Genomic DNA, 5,115 nt, shown 5'->3' on the forward strand with positions numbered 1-5,115 from the left:
CACTACGTCAGACCAGCTACCCCGGTGGGTGTTACTGATTACCCTAGCCCTCTATCCTGGCCGTCAATAAACCAGAAGCTACCGGATTATCCGTATCCTTTTGATTCAGATGGGGGAGATGACGTACGCCAGACTAGCAGATGGTGGGAAGAGAATGATGAAGAGCACACTTCACTTTATAGCCCACTAGATCAGGCTAAGGACCGATCAGCTATGGGTATTTGAGTCTTTTATTGGAATTTCCTATGTGTGTGCATTTACTGTAGGTTATTACTTAATAGCGGCCAACGGAAATCCTAAAGGGACCAATAACCAAAGTATTTATAACTACGGTCAAGGTGTTTTCGCCACCATTGGGAATCTTGAAATTTGGGATGAAAAGTAATCATACATGCATATTGAAGGTGATTATTGAGGATTTCAAAGGCCAAATTAGCATTTGCTTAGTCGGAAGAGTAAGAGATCCCTTTTAATCCGGAGGGAGATACCAGAATTTACTAGAATCCGTTAAAACTTCAACTTGTTCTAGGTCATGCGATAAAGGTCACACAGTAAGGTGGATGCGATCATACCAGCACTAACGCACCAGATCCCATTAGCACTCCAAGGTCAAGCGTGCTGGGGTGAGAGTAATACTAGGATGGGTGACCCCCTGGGAAGTTTACTAAGAGTCTTACAAATTCAGACATAAGAGACAGATGAGAAGCTAGAGTAACCTAAAGGAAATTGGAGTATGCGGAGTGGTTGGAAACCCTAAAAGATCGCGAAGGATGAGGCGGACTAGACCGGCAAAGAGAAAGAAGGTGCATCACAACTCTAGAATTAGGATAAGTTCGAATAGTATTTGAAAATACTTTGTAAGAGTTGCATTAGTAAATATATATATGTATGTGTATGACATCCCATATGAGGCTGCACCAACCGATATGTGTGTCCTAGCAACCGACGTTGCTATATACTGAAGACATTAATCGAACAGCGTGTGGGCTGTTTTATGGCAAATGATGGTGTTGAAGGTGATGTTGTTAATGTTGGTATTGATGTTATTGTTGGTTGCTGAATTACGGTTTTGGGCTACGCATATAAACAGAGGAGATGCTGCCGAAATTTCGGCAGATTCTAGAAAGATTTATTTGGAGGCTTAGGATAAGTATATAACAATGGACCTAATTATAGCATGAATGGTTTTATATGTTGATTGCAAGACCGGAAATAGGTGGAAGAGCCGAGAAGTGAATTTTCAGGTATGTTAAGGCTCGTCCCTTTCTTTCAAAGGCATGATTCCTATGTTATGATTCCACATATGTTTCCATCCCCTTCTTTTCTGTGAAAGTTAGAAGTTCATGATTCTTAAAAGCTTCTTATGATACTAAAGATGAGATGTTTTCAATGATAAACATGATCATGATGATTATAATTCTACAAATTCCAATGCTTATGATTTTAATGCTATTATGAGATTATTGAGCTTATTTCATGATTTTCTTGAATTGTTGATCTCACCTTATGATAATTTTTCCTTCGAGGTGAGATATAGCGATGATGATTGTTCCATAATATAATCGGAGGTTACATACCTTACGTCACTCCGATAGAGTTACAATTTTTACTTGAGCTCCTATGCATGCTTCATGTTAAGTATATAATGATGATTACACCGTGCCTAGATGGCCGGGAAGCACCGCTAAGGCGGGCGGCTTATACACCGTGTCTATATGGCACGGGCAGCACCACTAGTGGGCGGCGTGAGATGGTTACCACGGACGCGGGCTAATGGTTATGCTACATATATGTATATGAGAAATATTTTCTTTAAAGTTAAGAATGCATGGTATCTGCCTTAAGTGGAAATCATATTTATAGGTTATTTCCTTACCTCATGTTATGCTCTATATGTCTCATTATGTTATTTTTCATGTTCGGTATCACCTAATATATTATTAATAATGCCTTACATACTCGGTACATTACTCATACTGACGTCCTTTCTTGTGGACGCTGCGTTCATGCCCGCAGGTTCAGATAGCCAGCCGAGTGAGCCAGACCAGTAGGACTTCTTTCTAGTTCCAGCTAGCAAGTTCCCTTTGGACCGGAGTTCTATCCCTTTGGTATGCCTTTTGACATGTAAGTATATGGGTATGGTAGGGCCTTGTCCTGTCCCTTTTGTAGTCTATATTCCATAGAGCTCTGTAGACAGTGTATATATAGTGGGGGTCGTCATGTGCTTTCAGTTGTCCCTTAATTTTGTGAATAGTATATATGGTGACCAAGTTGGTCTGTGTTGTCATCCTGTGCTAGTATGCTTACATATACATATCCATATGCATGTTTCGTGGAATTATGAGATATGATCTATCGTATAATTGCTACTGCGAACGGTACCAGTGGAATATCATTCAAAGTGGTCCACCAAGTTGTTTAGTACAGAGTGGGAGTGATTTTAGGGGTGCTCGATCAGTAGTGGTCGGGTGCTCGTCGCGGTTCATCGGTTTGGGTCGTGACAAAAGTGGTATCAGAGTAGTTCGTTCTAGGGATTGTCTACCGACCGTATCCAGTAGAGTCCTGCTTATGGGTGTGAAGCTGACCACACTTATAAACAGGAGGCTGCAGAGCATTTAGGAATCATTGACCTTTCTTTCTATCTTAGATCGTGCGATAGAGCCAAAGTCTAGGAAAGATCGCTTCTGACCCCTTTTTCTTGTAGGTAAGTGCAGACTAACAAAAGATGAAGAGATCATACTCAGACTGTGGGGGTGCTAAGAAGGCCCCTAGAGTAGATTCAGGACCACAGGCTCCGGGACCGAGTAGAAGGAGCCTCAACTATTCCATTGAGACTGATCCCTCTGAGGACCCAGCGACGATTCCTCTAGAGTTTCTGACTTCCATAGAGGAGCATCCGTCAGAGGATAGTTATCACATGGACCCGTATGAGGGTTCGTATGGGACACCGAAGGAGGAGATTCCTGAGGCCGTAGCAGCTGCTCCTATGATAGAGCCCTACGTCAGACTAGCTACCCCGGTGGGTGTTACTCATTACTCTAGCCCTCTATCCTGGCCGTCAGTAAACCAGAAGCTACCGGATTATCCGTATCCTTTTGATTCGGATGGGGGAGATGATGAAGGCCAGACTAGCAGACGGTGGGAAGACAATGATGAAGAGCACACTTCACTTTATAGCCCACTAGATCAAGCTAAGGAAGAATCGGCTACGGGTTTTTTGAGTCTTTTATTGGAATTTCCTATGTGTGTGCATTTACTGTAGGTTAATACTTAATAGCGGCCAGCAGAAATCCTAAAGGGACCAATAACCAAAGTATTTATAAGTAACTACGGTCAAGGTGTTTTCGCCACCATTGGGAATCTCGAAATTTGGGATGAAAAGTAATCATACATGCAGATTGAAGGTGATTATTGAGGATTTCAAAGGCCAAATTAGCATTTGATTAGTCGAAAGAGTAAGAGATCCCTTTTAATCCGGAGGGAGATGCATTACGAGAATTTACTAGAATCCGTTAAAACTTCAACTTGTTCTACGTCATGCGAAAAAGGTCACGCAGTAAGGTGGATGCGATCATTCCATCACTAACACACCGGATCCCATTAGCACTCCAAGGTTAAGCGTGCTGGGGTGAGAGTAATACTAGGATGGGTGACCCCCTGGGAAGTGTACTAAGTGTTACACCTTGGAAAATCCCCCGTATATGTACAGTGAATAAGCTAACCAAGAGCGTAGCGTATGCGATATTTGGATGAGTAATAAAGAGTATTAGATGACCCTCGACGAGATTCTGAAGGCATACGATGCAAGGAAAGAAAGTTCCTAAGGAAAAAGAATCATACGTTGTGTATCGGATAAGAATAACAAGCAACGATTTGGTGATGGAATAATGAGGTCTTAGGGGTAAGAAATAACGTCCTTTGGATGGGTATTGAAGTGTTAAACAAGTGTTAAGAAGGTTCCATAAGGATCGGAGATCAAACGAGTCGACGAAAACAAGTTCCGGAGAACTGGACAACATACGGCCAGACATACTGGCCGTATAATATATATGGACCGTATGTCCAGTCCTTAGATCCAGCTCAGAACACCAAGGTTCACTGGACCAAATATACGGTCCCAACATACGGTCAGTAAATATTTTACGGACCGTATGTTGGTCCGTATAAAGATGGTCGACCTGCTTTGTATTTTTAATATAAGGGACCCTTTCATTCCATTTTTCATTTCATTCACTCTCCACTCTTCAAGAACCATCTAGAAAACTCTTAACTCTTCCACTACAAGAGAAATCAAAGGAAAACTAAGATCAATAACACATAATCCATGAATCAAAGTGTATGAAACTCAAGTAAAGTTCACCTTCTTCAAGAAATTCCAAAAGAGGTGAAGAAGGGTTTTAGTGCTAAAGGAGTATTCTCATTCAAGGCTTGTTCAACCAACATCCAAGGTAAGGTTCATGACTATACCATGTTTTTTAAGGCATTGAAAGGCTAAAATACTTGAATTGTAGCAAGACATAGAAAATGGACCATTATTGAGTGAATAGTGCCATAGTTGGGTGATAGCTAGGTTGAATCATGAATGTTGGTGTGCTATGATTATGAATACGTTGTAAATGATGTTTAGGGCATGGAATAAGTATTATATACAAGGAAATGTGGTAACAAGGTATAACCATGAATGTGGAGTAATTGGAGAAAAATGGTGGATTTTGCTAAATGTAGATAAATGATGAATGTTGGTACAATATTGTGAGTTGTTGTTGTAGATGTTGGGAGTTGAAATAGAACATGAGAAAAGTAGTGGAAACAAAGGAAGTGCCGCCCAATTTTCTCTAGAATTAGTAGTGCGCTCTTATAGTTGGTTAACTAACGATCGTACGAATCCTTTTTTTTTAAGGTAGAGGCGTGACATTGAAGGAGAATAGGCAAACGCTAAATTGCTTAAACGAGAAAGGTATGTGAGGCTTAACTCTTCTTTCAAAAGGCATAAATCCTTCTATAAGATGAAGCTTAAGATCCCTTCCATATATTAAATTCTCTATGAGCATGATAGTGATGACAATGAGCTAGAGTATAGAGATTCAAGAAATTGTGGCATGTTGTTCCTACAAT

General features: G+C 40.9%; 2 pseudogenes; both read left to right on the forward strand.

The window, feature by feature from the left end:
* Positions 1–558: 558 nt before the first annotated feature.
* On the forward strand, positions 559–677 carry LOC132612508 (5S ribosomal RNA; annotated as a pseudogene).
* A 2,886-nt stretch (positions 678–3,563) lies between these two features.
* Positions 3,564–3,685, forward strand: LOC132612511 (5S ribosomal RNA; annotated as a pseudogene).
* The last annotated feature ends 1,430 nt before the right edge of the window (positions 3,686–5,115 follow it).

Source organism: Lycium barbarum, chromosome 9 (assembly GCF_019175385.1).
Source record: "Lycium barbarum isolate Lr01 chromosome 9, ASM1917538v2, whole genome shotgun sequence".
NCBI classification, from domain to species: domain Eukaryota; kingdom Viridiplantae; phylum Streptophyta; class Magnoliopsida; order Solanales; family Solanaceae; genus Lycium; species Lycium barbarum.